This window comes from Triticum urartu, chromosome 3A (assembly GCF_056163025.1).
Source record: "Triticum urartu cultivar PI428250 chromosome 3A, HENAU_Tu73, whole genome shotgun sequence".
NCBI lineage: Eukaryota > Viridiplantae > Streptophyta > Magnoliopsida > Poales > Poaceae > Triticum > Triticum urartu.
This window is the reverse complement of record NC_141875.1, coordinates 656,925,842-656,948,310: the sequence shown is the minus strand read 5'-3', so window position 1 is coordinate 656,948,310 and position 22,469 is coordinate 656,925,842. Positions and strand designations below refer to the sequence as shown.

The 22,469-nt window shown below is 53.9% G+C and overlaps 1 pseudogene across 1 annotated transcript in view; it reads right to left on the bottom strand.

Annotated features, from left to right (window-relative positions):
- Window positions 1-358: 358 nt before the first annotated feature.
- Window positions 359-22,469, bottom strand: part of LOC125549039 (uncharacterized) — a 49,764-nt pseudogene continuing 27,653 nt past the window's right edge. The window contains exons 12-13 of the transcript XR_015599874.1: window positions 16,052-16,135; window positions 359-562 (exon numbers count right to left, since the gene is read on the bottom strand). The product of XR_015599874.1 is annotated as an uncharacterized LOC125549039 (transcript). The remainder of the gene's footprint in view (window positions 563-16,051; window positions 16,136-22,469) is intronic.

Genomic DNA, 22,469 nt, shown 5'->3' with positions numbered 1-22,469 from the left:
TAAGAATTGATGTCTATCCAAGGTCATTTAATCAAAACTTTAGTGCTCCCAACTTCCAACTTCAAATACAAAAATTAAATCCATCCAAGAAAAGGAAACATAAATCACTACCTGTGCAGCGTTTATGTGATAATCAACTTGCTCCTCTGCCCGCCCTGCAAAGCAAAAGTACATCTGCACATCAGCAGCCCACGCGGAATGTGAAATGAGTTTAGAAACAAAACATACTCACAATCGTTGATCCCAGTGAGGGGCATAAGCCATGTGACAACCTGTACGCTGCATGGTCTAGTGCTGGCTCCACGTCCTGCACCTCCTCATCCTAATCGAACCCCACCTCTCCAAAGCCTCGGAGAGCTCATCCTCGTAGGTGGCCCTCACCCTCAGCCTTGAGATCATCGTCCCCATCACCATGGACGCCACCCAGGTGCTCCTGGAGGTGGACGCGGTGGTGGTGCTCTAGCTCCTCCTCATGCTCATGCTCGTAGCTCCCGTCCTCTGAGCTCCCATAATCGCTGTCCTCGCCGCCTCCATTCATCTACAAAATCATGAACGCCCTCTCCTGCATCTATACAAAAGGGATGTTATATGTTGGTCGCACCCTCAAAAGAAATTGGAACATCAGGATATCAGTCACGCACCTCGGAACCCTAGGGACGGGGACGGGACAGCCAGGGCCACAAGATCTAGCCAACTTGCCTGCTCCTGGATGTCGACGTGGACAGGGCTGAGGACCGTAAACGAGTGTCGCGCCTCGCCTCGCCATCGGCGCAGCAGCCCCCTCCGGAAGTGTTGGGAGGCAGGTGCTGATTCGGGCTAGGGTTGCGGTCGGCGCCGGGCCTCTCGCCGCCGCTGCACCCTTTTGAATCCTCCTTGGGCGCGATAGTGCAGTACGGGACGAAAGTGATCTGGTATATATATATACTCCCTCCATTTCTAAATATAGGTGTGTCAGATCAGAGTTCTAGAAACCTAGTAAATCATTTCGTACCATCTTCTGGTTTGATCAATAAGGCTAAATAGACGCATAGAATTTTGAGAGGTGCAACAAAACTTTGATAAGGTAACATGTTAAAAAAGTCTATCAAAGCCAAATGTCTTGAGTGGCAGTAATACAAAATGATTTACCTGAAAGCTGAGCCAAGAGAAGTGTCTAGATCAATTTGTCCATTCCAAGAAACACCATAGCGACATGCTGGCCTTCAACCATAAAGAAACCATGAAATATCATATTTAACTAGTCCAACGGGCATGTTCAGGGAGTTGAGTACATTTTTCTCTGCAAAAGAACAGTTTAACCCAGGTATATTTCATTGTTCAAAAACCCAGCGTTTACCCTTAAGGAAGGATGTTGCTACATAGCACAACATGGGGGTATACATGGGGAGTATACTACACGTCACCAGCACAACCTGGGTACATATGGTACACCCTTTTATTTTTTGTATGTGGAACCACCACTATACTTCCTCAGACCGGTAGTTCCCAAATCCCGGCCCAACGCAAGCCATCCCGATGAGTTTGTTTGTCCCTCGAGCCCCGTCGCCGGGGCAACATCCCCTCCGACCAGCTGCCACCCTGGTCTCCTGCAGGTCGTGTGTGCCGTCTCATCTCCATGGCCTACCCATTCGATCTTTTGCCTACACCTTCCGCATCCTCCCCGCGACCACCATTGTCTTAGATTAATGTTCCATTACACTGTGTTGTGTTAAGCAAATCTCTAGAATGGATGCTCATTAATTGGGAGCAATTACTATTGGCTAGCTATGGAAGCAGAAGGATAGAGATAGACGACCCATGAGCGTTACCGTCCTCGTGCTCCACAAAAGGAAGGTGGGCGGGGAGGAAAGGACAGAAGTCAGAGCAAGCATATGTGGCATCATCAGACTGGAACTACTTAGAGAAGTTCCTTTGTAGTTGAGGCTGGTTCCAATTCATAGCATACCTTGGGGGAATTCGGAATATGAAATGGCACCTGGTGCGAAAATTGTCGGAGTAATGGGCCACGGGTAGACCAACCCGAGCCACAGAACCTTTCAAGACATCGGAGCAGGCTGCGCCCCTCAAGACCCCAGGGCGAAGAGCCGCCTTCTAAGGAGTCGACGGCAAGACGACCGACTGCCCACTCATGGCCGAGTCCCAGGGATGACTTCAGGGTAAGCCGACTCCTGACTGGCGACTTCCAGAGAAGCCGGCTTTGGGGAGTCGGCCTGCGACTCCAACAAACTCCATGTCCTCATCGGGAGGGATAGGATCGGGGAGTGGCTACGGTAAAACCCGCTCCCGCCCCTTACCAAGGGCAAGCATGGGCACAGTACGCAGTACCCAGGAAGATCTCCATGCGGCGTGACACTGTTGTCGTGCCGGCCCTGACATCAGCACCGTAGGACCGAATCCAGCGCCCACAACGGCTTGTTTGTACGGCCCGGAGGCAGCAGGTCCCACCAGTCAGTGAGACCCCAGGAGACGGCAAGTGCGCCGCCAGTCGGCCCCCGGAGTCGGCCAAGCACTCCCCTGGGGGCCCATGCTCCATTAATCAGATGTGATGGAGAGTGGCAATAGTGATCGCCCGCCAGGCAGCGGGGCTATTGCCACGACTCCATGATCAAGCCCGCGTCATCAGAAGCACGGCTACAGTAATCAGCAGCCGGCAAGACCCGCCCGCGGCGGACACGGCCTGTCGGCTCCATACCAGACCAGTCGGCGGGGCCCACCAGTCGGCGGGCCCCAGCAATCGGTGGAGAAGACAGCGTGCATGTCTTCGCCTCATCTCGTTTCCAGGCACCGGCGACGTTCTACTCGCCCCCACCATGATAAGCCATCCTTTGGCATATGTCACACCCAACCCCCGACATTTGGCGCCCACCGTGGGGCCTGGTGCACCGTCGTTCGGAGACCTGTTCTAGACGGGAACCCTTTTCCTCCCTGGCGAGCGCAGCCAGCCAGGCACGCCAGACGGAGTTTGTGTCGACGCGCTGCGCGGCCTTGAGATCACCTGCGCAGCCAGTTGCCTCGCCGAACTTGTCGGAGAGGTTCGCCTCTCCGACGAACCTGCATCCAACGCAGGCACGGGCGGCTCCGAGAGCCTCCTCGCGGGCCTCCTCGATCAACTCCACGTTTCCGGCGAGCCTGCCGTAGACTTGGAGTCTGTAGGCTCCACCGACCCGATGCTGGTCGACTCCGACACCGCGTCGCTCGACGCGTTCCCCACTAATGTGGTGGTCTACGACGAACCTCTCCCTCGCGCGGAGAGCGACGGAAGCACCGTCACCGAGGTGCTCGTCATCAGTCATGACGAGCTCCCCGGCGGAGGAGCGCACGACTCACTCGGCGCGGAGCTACAAGACCTAACTGTGCCCATTCTGGAAGACGCTGACGCAGAGATGTTGGAGGTGCGCCGCCTTCAGCTCGTCGAAGGCACGAAGAAGCTGGCCAGCATGAGACGCTTGTCAGAAGCCTACCAGCGGGAGATGGATCGCGTCGTTGGCGGCTCACCGGCCCCGGCAGGGCCCAGCCGCTTTGGCGCGGTCCAGCAGTGCGGCGTAGCCATCGCCAACCTGTTTGGGGCCAGCTGCCCTGTGTACGCTACACCAGTGGAGAACATCCGAGCCGCCCAGGCAGCGGCGGACGAGATGGACAATTTCGAGGGCGAAGAACGCCGCCTGATGATGGAGCAAGTCCAGCGGCTCCTCGACGCGGCTGCCGCGCAGAACAAGGCCGGCTGCCGCACGGAGGCGCCGCAGTGGCAAAACGACAACCTTCGCCGAGATCAAGGCGCGACGTCTCGGACGCCGACTGGCGGTGCCCGAGGAAGAAGAGACAAGGATCCGGCTGTCAACCACAGTCGGACTCACATTACCATAGAGCGCGACCGAGACGGCCGCCCGAGAGCAGTGGAACGACGGGTCGACTGTCCGCCTCCTCCTCCTCGCAAGGAGAGGCGAGTCTCCCCGCCGCCTATTGACCATCCGACTCTCGGCGATCGCCTTGGCCGCCGAGAGGGAGTCGGAGAAAATGACGCCCGCCACCGGATCGACCGACTTCACCTATCCCTAGCATTGGAAGAAGAAGATGAGTTGGGTCCGCCTTGTTTCGGACCCCGCATTCGAGACGAGCCATTTCCCAGAGGGTTCACGCTCCCAAGAGACACGCCCAAGTATGCCGGCTCCGTGAAGCCGGAAGACTGGCTGGTCAACTACTCCACGGCTGTCAATATAGCAAACGGCAACAAGCGTGTCGCCATAAAATACGTTCCGCTCATGCTCCAGGGCACGTCACGGACATGGCTGAACAGCCTGAAGCCCAGCAGCATCAACAGCTGGGTCGACTTCACCGAAGCGTTCGTCCGCAACTTCACCAGCACGTACAAGCGTCCTCCCAAGCCTCGCCAGCTCTCCTTGTGCGTGCAAGGTCCCGACGAGTCGACTCACGACTACCTCACGCGTTGGGCCGAGCTTCGGAACTCCTGCGAGGGCATGCACAAGGTGCAGGCCATCGAGTACTTCACGACCGGGTGCAGAGAAGGCACCCTCCTCAAGCACAAGCTCCTCTGCGACGAGCCAGAAACCCTCGACGAGCTGTTGATCATAGCGGACAAGTACGCCACGGCTGACTCCTCCATGAAGGCGGAGATTCAAGTCAACACAACTGGCAAAGTGGCCCCTCAAGCTCCAAGAACTCCGGCGGGAGACGCCAATCGGCGACAACAGCAGGGCGACCACAAGCGCAAGGCCCCGCTGCCGGCTTCCAGCAGCTGGCAGGTCGCGACCGTTGAAGCCCAGCAGCCGGACGGGCAGCCTCCGCCCAAGCGACAGAAAGGCGGCAAGCCCAATTTGTTGCCGGCCTTCTCCTACGAGAAGACTCTGGATGGACCTTGCAAGTTCCATAGCGGTGCAAAGCCGTCGAATCACACCACCCGGAAGTGCCACTGGCTCACCAGGATCGCCAAGGGAGACGGCCTCCTGCCTCCCCCGCCTGCTGGGCAGCCGCCTCCGCCACCGCCCCAGCAGCCGGCTGTTAGGCCAGTCGGCGCAGTATAAGACAAATACCCTGAAGAACACGGAGCCTACGTGGTGTTTACCAGTATGGCCGATGATCGACGCAACAGGCGGCTGCAGCGACAAGAGGTGAATGCTGTAGCATCAGAGACGCCAGAGTTCATGCACTGGTCCGAGAAGCCCATCAGCTGGAGCAGGGCTGACCACCCAGAGGTGATGCCGAGTCCAGGATCCTATGCCTTGGTCTTGGACGCCACCTTTGCTACGGATAGGCGAGCCGCACGTTTTTCGCGAGTTCTGATAGACGGAGGCAGCAACATCAATATCCTGTACAAGGACACCATGGAGAAGTTACGAATCAAGCAAAGACAGCTTCAGAACAGCCGGACTGTGTTCCACGGCATTGTTCCTGGGCTTTCCTGCTCACCAATCGGCAAGATTTTGATGGACGTCCTCTTCGGAGACAAAGATCACTTCCGCTGAGAGTCGGTTTGGTTTGAGGTGGTGGACCTTGAGAGCCCATACCATGCGCTACTCGGCCGACCCGCCTTGGCCAAGTTCATGGCGGTCCCCCACTACGCCTACCTCAAAATGAAGATGCCCAGTTCCAGGGGAATTCTGACTGTAGCCGGCGACTACCGGAAGTCGTCTGCCTGTGCGGCTGAGAGCAGTCGGCTAGCCGAGTCCCTGGTGATCGCGGCTGAGAAGCGGCTCCTTGAGCGAGTTGTGGCGATGGCCGGCAAGCAGCCAGAGGTATCGCCCAACCCAAAGGAGTCGGAGGCTGAGGGTTCGTTCAAGCCAGCCAAAGAGACAAAGAAGATACCCTTGGATCTGGAGCACCCAGAGAGGTACGCTGTCCTAGGCACAAACCTCGACAGCAAATAGGAAGGCGAGCTCGTCGATTTCCTCCGTGAGAATCGGGACATCTTCGCATGGTCCCCCAAAGGCATGCTAGGTGTACCAACGGAATTCGCCGAGCACAAGTTACATGTCCGATCTAATGCAAAGCCGGTCAGGCAGCCCCTGCGCCGCCTATCAGAAGAGAAGAGAAGAGTTGTCAGAGAAGAGATAGCCCGACTCCTAGTAGCCGGCTTCATTATGGAAGTATTCTTTCCAGAATGGCTAGCAAATCCGGTCCTGGTACTGAAGAAGAACAAGCAGTGGCGAATGTGTATTGACTACAGGAGCCTCAACAAGGCCTGCCCTAAGGACCCGTTTGCTCTACCAAGAATTGATCAGGTGATAGACTCCACAGCCGGATGTGAGCTATTGAGTTTTTTTGATGCATACTCAGGATATCACCAGATCAAGCTGAACCCGGCTGACAGACTGAAGACCGCCTTCATCACGCCGCTTGGAGCCATCTGCTACCTCACCATGACGTTCGGCTTAAGGAATGCTGGCGCCACCTTTCAGCGTTGCATGCAGAAGTGCCTCCTCAAGTAGCTCGGTAGGAACGCCCACGTCTACGTGGACGACATGGTGGTGAAGACAGAAAAGCGTGGAACACTGCTGGAAGACCTCAAGGAGACCTTTGAGAACCTGCGCCGATTCCAGATCAAGCTCAATCCCGAGAAGTGTGTCTTCGGGGTACCAGTCGGCCAGCTCCTTGGCTTCCTGGTATCTGAACGCGGCATAGAGTGCAACCCTGTAAAGATCAAGGCCATTGAGAGAATGGAGGTACCCAGCCGACTGCTGGAAGTGCAAAAGTTCACCGGCTGCTTGGCGTCCATCAGCCGATTCATCAGTTGGCTGGGCGAGAAAGCTCTCCCCTTATACCAACTCATGAAGAAGACCACTTTTTTCGAGTGGAACCATAAGGAGGATGAAGCTTTTCTCCAGTTGAAGAAGATGCTGACTACTCCACCCATCCTTGCGGCTCCGACTCCCAAGGAACCCATGCTCCTGTACATCGCCGCCACCAGCCGGGTAGTCAGCACGGTCATTGTAGTAGAACGAAAGGAGGAAGGCAAGGCACTACCTGTCCAGAGACCAGTATATTACCTGAGCGAAGTACTGTCGACCTCCAAGCAGAACTACCCCCACTACCAGAAGATGTGATGTGGCGTACACTTTACTGCCAAGAAATTGAAGCCTTACTTTCAAGAGAATCCGATCACTATGGTCTGCACGGCCCCACTTGCCGAGATCATCGGAAGCCGAGATGCTTCTGGCCGAGCAGCCAAGTGGGCCATAGAGCTGGCTCCCTACACCATCCACTACCAGCCCCGCACCGCTATCAAGTCACAAGCACTGGCCGACTTCCTCGTCGACTGGGCCGAGACCCAGTACCTACCTCCAGCGCCTGACTCCACCCATTGGCGGATGCATTTCGACGGCTCCAAGATGCGCACCGGCTTGGGAGCCGACGTCGTCTTCACCTCTCCTAAAGGCGACAAGCTCAAATACGCACTGCAAATCCATTTTGCCGCCTCCAACAACGCCGCCGAGTACGAGGCGCTCATTCACGGGCTCCGGCTTGCCAAAGAACTTGGCATCCGCCGGATCTTGTGTTACGGCGACTCGGACTTAGTGGTCCAGCAGTCATCTGGCGACTGGGACGCGAAAGATGCAAACATGGCGAGTTACCGTTTTCTTGTACAGCAACTCAGCGGGTATTTCGAAGGGTGCGAGTTCCTCCATGTGCCAAGAAACGACAACGACCAAGCAGACGCCTTGGCACGAATCGGCTCTACCCGCCAAGCAATACCATCCGGTGTCGCCCTTCAACACCTCCTCAAGCCGTCTGTCAAGCCTTCACCAGAGTCAGACTCCATCTTTGTGCCGGCTCCTCCCGAAGACGTTGGATCCGACTCCCGAGCCCCGGCAGACGGTACGGGGATTTTGGCAGATGGCTCCAAAGCCGCCACAGTCGAACCCGGCCCGGGGACTGCGGCGGCGGACTCGAAGACTCCAGAACTCGACCCATGGGCCGCGCCAGTCGGCCTGGGGACTTCATTAACCCAGCAAGCGGTTGTTGACTCCAACCCGCCGCCTCCCAGCCCAACCGCCCTCTTCCAAGTCGCAGTTCTAGTAGTCAAAGAAATACCAGCACCCTCATGGGCCCAGCCCATCCTCAAATTCCTGGCGAGCAAAGAGCTGCCGACTGATGAGACCTCAGCTTGGCAAGTACAACGCCGGGCGGCAGCCTACACCATAGTCAACAGAGAGCTAGTCAGGCGCAGCGTCACTGGTGTCTACCAGCGCTGCGTAGAGCCAGAGCAAGGCCAAGCAATTCTCAAAGACATCCATCAAGGCGAGTGCGGCCACCATGCGGCTTCAAGAGCACTCATCGCAAAAGCCTTTCGACACGGTTTCTTCTGGCCGACTGCCTTAGAAGAGGCCAAGGAATTGGTCCAAAAATGCAAAGGGTGCCAGAAGTTCAGCTCCAAGCCGCACCAGCCGGCTTCTGCACTCAAGACCATCCCCATTGCCTGGCCTTTCGCAGTTTGGGGTCTAGACATGGTGGGATCATTCAAGACAGCACGAGGTGGCTTAACTCACTTACTCGTCGCAGTGGACAAGTTCACCAAGTGGATAGAAGCAAAGCCAATCAAGAAGCTGAACGGTCCGACTGCCATAACTTTCATCTCCGATATCACAATTCGGTACGGCATACCACACAGCATCATCACCGACAACGGCACAAATTTTAACAAAGGCGGCTTGGCCCGTTTCTGTGCAACACAGGGCATCCGACTGGAGCTAGCGTCCGTCGCCCACCCACAGTCAAACGGCCAGGTGGAGCGAGCAAACGGCCTCATCCTGTCTAGCATCAAACCTCGGCTGATCAAGCCTCTGGAGCGCTCGGCTGGCTGCTGGATCGACGAGCTACCAGCCGTCCTCTGGAGTCTGCGCACGACTCCAAACAAGTCAACTGGCTTCACGCCTTTCTTCCTCGTCTACGGTGCCAAAGCCGTCATCCCAACGGACATAGAGTTCGACTCCCCACGAGTCACCATGTACACCAAGGATGAAGCAGAAGAAGCACGACAAGACGGTGTCGATCTGCTGGAAGAGGGCCGCCTATTGGCACTCAGCCGGTCCAGCATCTACCAGCAGAGCCTGCGCCGATACCACAACAGGAAGGTCAAGCCAAGATCTTTCCAAGAAGGCGACCTTGTGCTCCTGCTGATCCAGCGAACAGCCAGCCAGCACAAGTTGTCGGCGCCTTGGGAAGGCCCTTTCATCATCAGCAAAGTACTGGGCAACGACTCCTACTACCTGATTGACGCTCAGAAGCCCCGAGCACGCAAGAGGGACGACTCCGGCAAGGAGACAGAGCGGCCATGGAATGCAAATCTCCTCCAAAGATTTTACAGTTGATGCAGTATGTACCATGCTACCTTTTGTATTAAAGTACCAAGACTTCGGGGGCCCCGAGACGAGCTCGGGGACTGCCCTCTTTTGTTTGTATGATAAAAATTATGCCTACAAGTATGTTACTCTTTGTTATGCCGCTTGGCACTGGGCTCAACAAGTCGGCCCGGGGACTTGCCGCCTTGCACTATGAAATGCTTCCTGCAGCCGGACAAGTAGTCTGTAACACCTAAACCGTCTCCTGTCAGAAGCCGCAGCTCGCAGAGCGACTGTTCGGTGGGCAGAAGTAAGGTAGAATGGGCGTTCGCATGAAAAATGGCTAAGGACTCAAAGCTACATAGTTCAAGACGGCTTCCAGCCTTTTTTTGCAAACCGACTCTCGAATAGTCGGATTGCCGCCTTCTATTCAACTTGCTCAAAAACTCTTAAAAACGGCTAAGTACTTGCCTTCCCAAAGTAGCCAAGCATTTGACCCAGCGGCAGTCCGCAGAGCGCTGTCCGATTGGCAAGGCAGGCAACTAAGAGAAAGCAGCAAAGGAAAAAAGCCAAAAGAGCAATGAGCAAGAAAAGATAGAACTCGGATAAATATATTTACATAACGTAAGCCCTTGGCCGAATCTTCGAGCAGAAGTTCAAAATACACCCCGCGGGTGGAATTGTGCGAACTAACAAGTTCTTCAAAGACTACTAAAGCAGATAAAATAAAGATAAGGCGGCAGCTTAGGAAGCAGCAGACGGATTCGAAGGGTCGGAGGAGGCGGCAGCGTCGGGGCGGCCGGTTGGGTAGTCTCGGCTTGATCGCCTCCGGCGGCAGTCGACTCGGTCGCACGTGGCTCGTTGCTGGAGGCGCGGTCGAGCTGAAGCTGGCCGTCTGCTCCATCTTCTGGTGCCTCCGTCTCGCCTCCGTCCTCCGCCTCGCCTTCCTCCTCGACGCTGGAGCCAATCACCTCCGCCGAGTCCTCGCCGTAGTCTGGGTTCATCACAAACCACTCCGGCGGTACCTCCTCGCCATCTTCAGACCGCTCGGGAACGAAGATGTTGGTGTCGGTGTACTCGACGATCGCCGCAGCACGCTTGATGAGGGCCTCTTCCGCAGCTGCCAGCTCCGGCTGGGCCTCCGACCGAAGTGTGGCCAGCCGGTCTAGATCCAGCCCCTGATACCATGCCTTGACGAACTCCAAGGCCCGGCGCGCTCCAGCTCGGGCCAAAGAGCCCTTCCAGGCCTCAAGACGACCAGCCGCGACCTCTAGCCAGTCGGCCGTCAGGCTGGGGATGCATGGAGCCTGCATGTCCGGCCACAAGGCGGCAATCGCCTGGGCACCGACACGCTGAAGCCGGCGCAGCATCCGGTGAGTCGGCCGAAGGCGAGCCTCGATGCTTAGGATGTGCTCGTCAAGGGTTCGGGGGGCGTCGGTGGCGATCTCTGCGCCCTCCGCCCTCCGACCTTCACGGTCAGCCTCGATGGCTTGGATGGCGGCCTGCGAGTGCCCAGGAAAGAAGTCTGCCAAGACGGAAGAAATGAAGAAGCAAGTCAAAAACTAGGAGTCGGCACGACTTATAATCGGCAGCTCGAAGAAAGAAAGTAAAGAAACTCACCATCAACGATGTCTTCAATCTCATGGAAGCCGGAGGCCAGCATCGCCTCCTTGTCAGACCAGGAGGAGCGCTCGCTCGCGAACTCGGCCAGGAGGGCGGTTTCCGTCTCTTCCGCCTCCCTCTGTGTCTTCGCAAGCAGCTCCCTCTGCTCTGCCAATTGAGTGGCCAGCAGATCGCGCTCTGTGGCGAGCTTGCTGCACTCCTCCCCTTTGGCGCGCAATGCGGAGTTGGCTTCACTCAGCTGCTGTTGAAGAGCAGCATTGGCTCCTGAAAAGAAGGAAGAAAGAAGGCGTTAAGTCATCAATAAAGAAGGTCGTCGGGGAGATCTGGCCCAACTGCTCAGCAGTCGGCCCGAATCTTGGGAACTATAGCCCGCGGGTGCGCCAGCGCGCCCCCGCAAAGAAGAAAAAGGACTTACTCCGGCTCTCCGACAAATCGGCGGTCCGCTTGCCCAGCTCTTCAATGTTACGGTTGAAGACAGTGACGCGGAGGTTGTGGTAATCCTGCGACAAGCGTTTCAGACAAAAAGTTAATGCCCAGAGTTCATCAATTGGAGTTCCGGGCCGCCTGCTCAGCAGCCAGCCCGAAACTCGGGGACTACACCCAGTGGGTGCGCTGGTGCGCCCCCACAGAGAGGAACAAGAAAACAAGGACCAAAGGAAAAAAACATACCCGGACGGATGCCCGCGATGCCAGGTACGCCTTCGTGCAATTCTGGAGAGCGTCGCCCTCAGCACGAAGCTTCGCCTGGATGTCCTGAAGCACCTGGTTCAGTGGCCCTGTGCCGCCTCCTCGCACCCACCCAATGGGCGCGGCGCTCGTCGCTTCGGCGTCTGGGATCGCCGAGCTGGCGGTGCCGGCCTCCAGGGGGCGGGGTGCCGAAGTCGCCTTCTCCAAACGGTGGCGCGTTGGCGAGCCGACTTGGAGGAGTAGCCTCACCACGGCCTGGTCTATGGTCGGCGGCACCAGAGGGTCCGCTGGCTATTTGCCTTGCGGGCTCCCAGACGGCGGCGGAGGCGGTGGCAGAACGATCACGTCCGGTGTAGAGGAGTCATCTCCTTCCCTCTCCATGACGGGGTTCTCGCCGCCGGCTTCCCCAGTCTGCCCCGTGAACTCCGGAGGCGGCGGCGCGGAGTTCAGCGGGGTGACGAACACCGCCGATTGGTGGCACGCGGCCTCCTCAGCCTACCGCTTCATCGCGGCGACGGCTTCGGCCTCCGCCAGTTTCTTCTTGGCGGAGGCCTCCGCCTTCTCCAGGTGAGCGGCCTCTTCTTAGTTGCGCTTCTCCTGCGCATTTTGCTCTGTTGCCTCCCGGAGGTCAGCAGTGGGGTCAATCCGCCGGGTGGTGGCGGACGTCTCCGCTGACCCCATGACGGAGGCGGCGGTGACCCTCTCAAGAGTGAGGGGAGCCCTGAAGCAAGGGAAGCAAGCAAAAGACTCAGACAAAGCCACAAAGAAAGAATAAAGCGTTGAGACAGAATACTCACGCGGAGACCAGCGGCGGCTTCTTCACTTCCTTACGGAAGCGGATGGCCTTCGCAGCCGCCTCGTCCCGCCGGGTCGCCGCGGCCGAACCCTTGGGTTTCTTCGGCCGACTGCCGAACAAAGTCGGCACGGCCCTACGCTTCTTCCCACCGTCCGGAGTGCCTGGCGCGGCAGAAGAGCCCGCGCCAGGCTGGCTGGCTCCTGGCCGATGGCGGGGGGCGACTTCCCCCTCGGCATCGTTGTCAGGCCAGTCGGCGAAAGTGGCCGAAGGCCTGGAGCCTCCTGCTGCTCCTCCTCCTCCCTCGACGTCGTCCTCTAGAGCCGCCGCCCCCAGATCAGGGTCGTCAACGTCGCTCTCCGCCCGGTCGGCAAGGAACTCGTGGGCCGGCCCCGAGGTGCCAGCTGGTGGATGGAGGAGGGGATTCTGACCAAAGCCAACTGGTCAAAACAAACTCGGCAAGAAAGAAGACAATCAAAGAAAGAAAGAAAAGGCAACTCACCACGGGCGGGGGGTTGGCACGGGAGTACGGCTCCTTACCGAACCGCCAATCCTCTAGGAGCTTGCTGTCCGAGAGGTAGTTCACCATGTAGGCCACCTCCTCGTGAGGCATGTCTTTGGTGCACATCCGACTCGGGTCGTGGCGCCCGCTCATTTGGCATATCATGTGGGGGCGACCTTGGAGCGGGAGAACTCGACGCGCCACGAAGGCGGCCAGCAAGTCTGGACCAGTCAAGCCCTCCGACTGCGTCAGCACTCGGAGTCGCGCGACGGTGCCGGCTCCCGCAGGCGTCAGTGACTTGGCCCGGTACGACCAGTTGGGCAGCCTCCCAGCCGGCGGGCCGGCTTCGAAAGCCGGCAGGTTGACCCAGTCGCCCCTCGTGGAGACGCTCCTGACATAGAAGTACGATCTCTGCCACATCTTCACCGACTTAATCAGCGAGATGGTGGGGAAGGGGTTGTCGGCCCCCAACCTTCGCACGGCGATGAAAGCGCCGCATTGAGCCGGCACGCCTGCAGCCTGGGTGCTGAGCTTGGAGAAGAAGAACTCCCCCCAGAGCTCGAGGGTGGGGAGGACTCCGAGGAAGCCTTCGCACAAGGCCACGAAGGCGGACAGCAGCACCACCGTGTTGGGGGTGAGGTGGCGCGGCTGGAGGCCGTAGAACTCCAGGAAGGAGCGGAAGAAACTGCTCGCCGGCAGCCCCAACCCGCGCAAGCAGTGCGAGCGGAAGATGACCCGCTCGCCCTCCTGCGGCGCGGGGGAAATCTCCCCCTTCGGCGCAAGACGCACCCGCACGTGATCCTCGCCGGGAAGCCGACGAGTCTTGCGGAGGAACTCGATGTGGTCGTCGTGAACTTCGGAGCCGTCCCAAGTGTCGGAGCGCACCGGGGGAGGCGCGGCGGCAGAGGAAGAACTCATCGCGAGCTGGTCGCCGCAGCGTTCGTCGAAGCTTGGGCGCGCGGCGGAGCGAAGAAGAAGGAGGAGGAGAGCGAGGAGCAGTGAGAAGGAGGAGAGCGAGGAGTAGTGGGAAGGAGAGGCGCGCGTGCCCCCCTCTTTCCCCTACTTATAGCCTCACGGGCTGCGAAGCCAAGGGGGCGGTCGTGGGATTTACTGCGCCCACGGCCCCACGACCCCCATGTTCCACGACAAAGTTACTGTGCGCAGTAACTCCATGGGAATCCCAACAGTCCGCTGGGGCTGCAGCGGATCCGCTCGGGCGCCGAGGCGCGGTAGTGGCGGGCCCTGCCTATGGGCCTGTCCCGTCGCGCACGTAGGCTGGCAGAATGGCCCAGCCACGTGTCATCGCATGACAGGCCTAGAACGGGCGGCGGCCTGGAGGCTTAGCTAGCACGCTACTTGGATCCCGCCGCGACATTCGAAATATTGTGCGAGTCAGAGTTGGGCGAGTCCGACTCCTTCTAGCCGGCCCGGCAGAAGTCAACCAAGAACCATGTGTTGAGCACCCGGAAAGAGAAACTGCTGAGGCTTCTCGGTCGATTGTCCGCGGCGCCTCACCAGCTTCGGGGACTACTGTCGGAGTAATGGGCCACGGGTAGGCCAACCCGAGCCCTAGAACCTTTCAAGACATCGGGGCAGGCTGCGCCCCTCAAGACCCCAGGGCGAAGAGCCACCTTCTAAGGAGTCGACGACAAGAGGGCCGACTGCCCACTCACGGCCGAGTCCCAGGGACGACTTCAGGGTAAGCTGAGTCCTGACTGGCGACTTCCAGAGAAGCCAGCTTTGGGGAGTCGGCCTGCGACTCCAACAAACCCCATGTCCTCATCGGGAGGGACAGGATCGGGGAGTGGCTACAGTAAAACCCGCTCCCGCCCCTTACCAAGGGCAGGCATGGGCACAGTACGCCGTACCCAGGAAGATCTCCGTGCGGCGTGACACTGTTGCCGTGCCGGCCCTGACATCAGCACCGCAGGACCGAATCCAGCGCCCACGACGGCTTGTCTGTATGGCCCGGAGGCAGCAGGTCCCACCAGTCAGTGAGACCCTAGGAGACGGCAAGTGCGCCGCCAGTCGGCCCCCGGAGTCGGCCAAGCACTCCCCCGGGGGCCCATGCGCCATTAATCAGATGTGATGGAGAGTGGCAATAGTGATCGCCCGCCAGGCGGCGGGGCTGTTGCCACGACTCCATGATCAAGCCCGCGTCATCAGAAGCACGGCTACAGTAATCAGTAGCCGGCAAGACCCGCCCGCGGCGGACACGGCCTGTCGGCTCCATACCAGACCAGTCGGCGAGGCCCACTAGTCAGCGGGCCCCAGCATCGGTGGAGAAGACGGAGGCCAGAGGCACTGACGGCTGGGCCCGCGTCCAGCCGGATTACCATTGTACCCCTGGGGGGTAGGCCTATATAAACCCCCCAGGGCACCCATGCAAAGGGTTGGAATCCATTAGCTCTAGACCAGATCATATAGGAGGGAGAGAGCTTGCCCTGCCCTCTCCTACCTCCAGGAAACAGCTCAAGGAGCAATCGTGTAAGCACTTTGCCATAGTGATCATGCGGAGACCCCGGAGAGCAGCAGTAGGGGTATTATCTCCCCAGAGAGCCCTGAAGCTGGGTAAGATTCGCCGGCGTGCATGTCTTCGCCTCATCCCATTTCCAGGCACCAGCGACGTTCTACTCGCCCCCACCATGATAAGCCATCCTTTGGCATATGTCGCACCCAACCCCCGACAAAAATCGCATCATTTCCTCCGTCGGAATGCCCCCGCTCTTTGTTGGGTCAGAAAGTGGCTTCAACACAGACACAAAACTAGGAATTTTCACAAAAATTAAAAGTGGCTTGAACACAAACACCAAACCAGGAACTTTCAAAAAAATTACTCAGATCTACCCATTGGGGCTAGCAAAAATTGCAAAGATATACCGACTGATGCCAATTAGTAGGGACCATAGAAGTTACAAAGATCAATCGCTAACTTCATATACTGGCCAGATGCAGCTAAATGGGCGTCCGGTAGCCATTAAGGAGATAGAGGTTGAGGGCGCCAGATGATGGGTGTCCGGTCGACTCAATGGATGGGTCCTCCACGTACTGGCCGGCATCTCTTTCTCTCTCTCTCTCTCTCTCTAAAAAGTAAAAACCTGTGGAACCATGAGACTCTCCCGCAGAAGCGTTTGGCGGCGAGTGCTACATTACCTCTGATTGCTTAGCCATGCATTGACGAGCAAGGTTGGAGCCTTGGAGACAGCGTACGTGCATGCAGTGCATGAATGCATGCAGCTACAAGTTGAGGAGGCCAGCTACGTCCAGATCTGTAATGATAGAAAAACTTTATTGCATGTTTTATTTACAAAGTAACCTATTATCAATTGAAATGCGGCCAGAGTAACCTGCAAAACACCTAGGTGTCTACTGAAATATGCCTGGAGTAACCAGAAACCTAAGCAGAAGAACTGCCCGTGAAGCAAATCAACATCACGCAAGATTTTATCAGGCGCAACAATGGCCTGCAGCGACGGACAGACATGATGCTTTGCCTGAAAGCTCCTGAATAATGATGAGTTGATGATCACCAATTTGTCCATTTGAAAAACATGGCAGCAACAGCCTGTAGAACACACACAGGATTACCCTCTAAGAGGACACCATAAAGAAACAAGGTTACAACCAACTCAGCAGGAGATAAACAACATGAGTATATATAGGTAGAAGGTGATAAGGCAGGAGTAAACGTCGATTTCTTGTACACAACACTACATAAGTTACATGCTTATCCATTTGCATATTTCTACTTATCTATACTATATGTGCAATAATATAAAATGGGATTCCATATATGGTATATTGAAGTCGCATCAGACATCACAATTTTTATGTGCTAATTTTCAGCATTAACTGGGTGTTATAACCTTAACTTTGAGCATTAGTATGATTTCATACACACTTGTTAGCAACATGAGAAGCTTTCAATTTAACTTGATTTTGAATAAAAATTTGCTAAAACAAAAGTATCATGATACATCGGATCGTTTACAGTGAAAAGTAAATGGTCATGACATGTAAATAATTGCACACAAGACATCATACTGTAAATACTCACCATATATGTATGGTGCTAAAACATCTATGGACGTACCTCATTAAGCACTTTAAATGCAATTTTTAGAAATACCCATTTTTAATTACACTGTTGGAGGTGCAGAAATTCTACAAGGAATACCAATAGCCCAGTATATAAAACACCAAACAAACATACAGTCGCCAAACCTGAGTTCTAGAGACCCAAGACATCTAAAAATACAAATACCAAAATGTGTATAAAAAAGTGGTGCACGGGTACAAAGGAACCCTACATTTTCTATGCTGGTGACTAGATTAATAAGCATAGCCGTTTGGTTGTATAGTAGAGGTACAAAGGAACCCTACATTTCCATGTCACAGGTGTGATTGCCCGATATGCTTCATACCATGAAAACATAAGCAATCCTCATCTATGGGTAACTATATGTTCTAACAATAACTAGGTTGAAAGTGGCATTGTATCTTATTTATTTGATGCCACTGAATAATGCAGTCAAGATGGTATGAATGCTTGTAGGGAAGTGCAACCAAGGATTCACCTTTCTCAAAATTCCTGCGAAAAATTACACATCTACCAACAATAATTACATGTTAGCATGCCACTTTAATAATATATATTATTGTAAGGCTATGAAACTGAAAAGTATTTGAACGTACTGTTCTGTCTTGCCATATTGCATATCTTTTGTGTTGTAAGTTACTAAAGCTAAGGAAGAAAGTGTATCAGTAGAGAGACATCTACTTTCTGTACTAACCACTTAACCCAATGCAACTAATTCCTGAAATCATGATTAAAAGTCTAGAACCATTAGCATTGCATCTTGGAACTTCAGATGTAAGCCCGCGCACCAAAGGGAATAAAGCAAAAATAACTTGGATCATAAGAGTACTCATCTAGATAAACCTTGCCATGAATCATGTATTTCTTCAGTAACATGCCGATTTGTAAATGTGAGGTACTCTGTCAAATTTGGCTGGTTAGTAAGCAAAAACACGATACCACAATTTGAACAAAGATAAAGTTCTCCATGCATAAATTAGACGAATTGGAGGTGCATGCCACAATCCCTGGAGAAAACATGGCAGGAGGTAAATGTTACCACTTATAGCATACTATCTACATCATAAGTTGCTTTTGGCTTTGATTGCTATATTTTGGCTTTGATTGTTATATCAGAGAATAATTTAGCTCTACCAAGGAATTATGCCATTGCTTCATTTAAAATAAATAAGTACTCCTACTTCACTATATGTCACACGCATTAACAAAATAAGCGTTGTTGTCGGTCCAAGGTCATTTAATCAAAACTTGAGTGCTCCCAACTTCCGACTTCAAATAAAAAATTAAATCCATCCAAGAAAAGGAAACATAAATCACTACCTGCACAGCGTTTATGTGATAATCAACATGCTCCTCTGCCCACCCTACAAAGCAAAAGTAAAGCTGCACATCAGCAACCCACGCGAAATGTGAAATGAGCTGAAAAACAAAACATACTCACAATCGCTGATCCCAGCGAGGGGCATAATCCATGTGATAACCTGTACTCTGTAGGGTCTAGTGCTGGCTCCATGTCCTGCACCTCCCCATCCTAATCGAACCCCTCCTCTCCAAAGCCTCGGAGAGCTCGTCCTCGCCTTCATCCTCGCAGGTAGCCCTCACCCTCAGCCTTGAGTGTAACGCCCATGATGCGGCTATATCTCCCACGTGTCGGGGCACGACTTAGAGGCATAACCGCATTGTGGTTTTGTCGCAAGAAGGGTCATCTTCACACAATCCCATGTAATGAACAAGAAAGGCATAAATAGAGTTGGCTTACAGTCACCACGTCACACAAATATCAAATAATTCATACATCATTCAAAGTACACACATAGTCTGACTACGGACAAATCCAAATGAAAAGATGATAAACCCAACTGCTAGATCCTCGATCGTCCCAACTGGGCACCACTACTGATCATCGGGAAAAGAAACGTAGTAACGACTAAGGTCCTCGTTTAACTCCCACTTGAGTTTGATAGCATCACCTGCACTGGTATCATCGGCACCTGCAACTGTTTTGGTAGTATCTGTGAGTCACGAGGACTAAACAATCTCAAAACCCGCGAGATCAAGACTATTTAAGCTTATAGGTAGGATAAGGTAATAAGGTGGAGTTGCAGCAAGCGCTAAGCAAATATGATGGCTAACATACGAGTACAAGAGTAAGATGAGAAACTATGCAACGGACGTGAAGCTAGAAGTGATCAAGAAGTGATGTTGAACTACTTACATTCAAACATAACCCAAACCGTGTTCACTTCCCGGACTCCGCCGAAAAAATACCATCACGACTACACACGCGGTTGATTCATTTTAATTAAGGCAAGTGTCAAGTTTTCTACAACCGGATATTAACAAATTCCCATCTGCCACATAACCGTGGGCACGGCTCTCGAAAGTTTATACCCTGCAGGGGTGTCCCAACTTAGCCCATCACAAGCTCCCACGATCAACGAAGGATATTCCTTCTCCTGAAAAGACCCGATCAGTCTCAGAATCCTGGTTACAAGACATTTCGACAATGGTAAAACAAGACCAGCAAGACCGCCCGATGTGCCGATAAATCCCGATAGGAGTCACACATATCTCATTCTCAGGGCACACCGGATGGGCCAGACATCGGGTTAGCTGAGACCCTGGTTGCCCAGGGGGCGCCGGACATCGCCCAAGTTGGACCAGCACTCAGAGGAACACTGGCCCAGTGGGTTAAATAAAGATGACCCTCGGGTTTGGAACTCCTTAGGGAAAAGTTTAGGTTGTTGTTAGGCAAAATGTTAAAACCAAGGTTGGGCCTTGCTGGAGGAGTTTTATTCAAAGCGAACTGTTAAGGGGGTCCCATAACCCCAACCACATAAGTAACGCAAAAATCAAGGAACATAACACCGGTATGAAGGAAACTAGGGCGGCAAGAGTGGAACAAAACACTGAGCAAAAGGCCAAGCCTTCCACCCTTTGCCAAGTATATAGATGCATTAATTAAAATAAGAGATATTGTGATATCCCAACATATCCATGTTCCAACATGGAACAACCTGCAAGGCACCTACAACTAGCAACGCTATAAGAGGGGCTTAGCAAAAGCGGTAACTTAGCCAAACAACGGTTTGCTAGGAAGGTGGGTTAAAGGCTTGACATGGTAATATGGGAGGCATGATAAACAAGTGGTAGGTAGCGCGACATGGCAATAGAATGAACAACTAGCAAGCAAAGATAGAAGTAATATCGAGGGTAATGGTCATCTTGCCTGCAGAGTTCTCAGAGTTGTCGAAAGCTTGCTCCTTGTTAGTGTACTCAACAGGTACCTCGTTCACGAACTCGTCTCCCGGCTCTACCCAAAGCAAGAACACAAGCAATGGAACAACAATCAATCACGGTGCAATGCACAAGCAACATGATGCAAGACATGACATGGAATGCAAGGTATGATGTGCAATGCATATGGGTACTCCGGAAGGAAAAGGATGATCAAGGCATCAACTTGGCAAACCAAGTATGCTGCTGGAAAGATGAGGTGATTTCGGTCAAAATCGATATAAGGATCACCGGAAATAGATGCATGGTTTGCAAATGACAAGCAAAACAAGAATGATACAAATCTACGCTTAACAGCATCATAGCACTTAAGATGCAACAAGAAACTATGCTACAACACTCCAACATAGTAACAAAGCACATGGCATTAAAGTACATGTGAAGCTCTACAAATCATGAACACTGAGCTCCTGCTAGAACTCACTAGAACAAGCTTAAAATGGCATGGCAAAAATGCAAATGATAACAGCTTCACGGACTTGGAGAAAATACTAAACATGTCAAAAAAGCATCAGGTAGCAATGTTTAGAGCTAGCAAACAACATGCTACAGGAACATATCATGGCAAACAAAGGCATGGCATGCTAGTACTAAAGGCATAGAACAAAACTTCCTTACTGAACTTTAACCAAAGATGCATGGACAAGATGGTAGCATCAATGCAAACATGGCGAATGGTATGATCAGTTTCAGACTTGGAAGAAAAACAAAGCATGGCAGAAACAGATTCATGATGGCAACTTTGCAAGCTCATGCCACTCACCACAAAGCATTTCATTGTATAACAAGGTAACCAACAGTAAGTAGACATATTCATGAAGCTAAGCATGGCAAGAGCAAGTTCATAGGGTACTTGTATCACTAGCAAAACACATGGAAAAACTGAACCTCATGTTACCAATCTGCTAGCAACAATATTTAGCAAAAGTAGAGCATGGTAATGACAAGTTATAGTACTCCATAATTGCAACCAGAGGCATAAATGGATAGAGCATAATCATATCTTCAAAACAGTCTTACTGAACTACCTCAAAATGTGCATGGATCTACTGGTAGCAACAAGTTTACATAGCATCAAAATATAACAGAAAAAAGACTTAGCAAAATCACTAAGTGTCTGAAATCAGCAACATCACAGCATAGCTAACTTTGCATGCTTGTGCTAGTCACCACAGAGCTCATAAAACTACAAGGCTTGCACCATTGTAAATATGGCATGATGGATCTGATAAAACATGTAGACATCATGCTCATAGCATGCACACACAAAATGCAACGAAAATGACAAATCAGCAAGTTATGTTGAATTCCAGCAGACAACATCATATAGCACTTTTGCAACGAATGTTAGGGCATCAATATGGACATTAACATGCATGAAAATGACACTAACATGAATAGCATCATGAGATGAACATTTTGATATATCATATGCACAAAACGGAGCTATGAGCATGGAGATATGGCATGATGAACATGGGCACATGATGCAAGATTTTCAGGACTTGGAATTATATTCGACCTCTAGATCTAGGGTTTCGGCGCGGAAACCGAGGCGAGGCCGGAGCAGCTCGCCGAAGCTGCAGGGGAGGCGGCGACCGGAGCTCGTAGAGGCCGCCAGCGAGGTGGAGGTCGTCGGATCCGGCATCGGGCGGCGCGGATCTGGTGGTGGCGCGGCAGATCCAGCCGGTCGGCAATGGTGGAGGAAGGCGGCGAGGCAAGGACTTGGCGGCGGCGTCTCGCCGCGGACGATGGCGGAGACGGCGAAGGATGGCGGCACCGGCGGGAAGGGAGCGGGCGGCGGCAGAATCGGGCGGGGGCGCGGGCCAAGCAGGCCGGAGGGGGCGGCTGCGGGCCTCGCCGGGCCAAGGCGGCGATGGGAGCGAGGCGAAACATGTCGGCTCGTGAGTGGTGCGAGGCGCGGCGGCGGACGCCTCCGACGCCGTCCAAACGTGTCCGACGCGGAGAGGGGAGGTGGCTAGGGTTTGGATCCGAGATTTTGGACGGGGAAGGCATATTTATAGGTAGGGGGGCTAGGAGTGTCTAAATGAGGTGCGGTTTTCGCCCACACGATCGTGATCCAACAACGGAGAGCATGGAGGGGGTTTAGATAGGTTAGTGGGCTGTTTTGGAGGGTTGTTGGGCTGCAACAAGAGAGGGGCTTTTATGGTTACC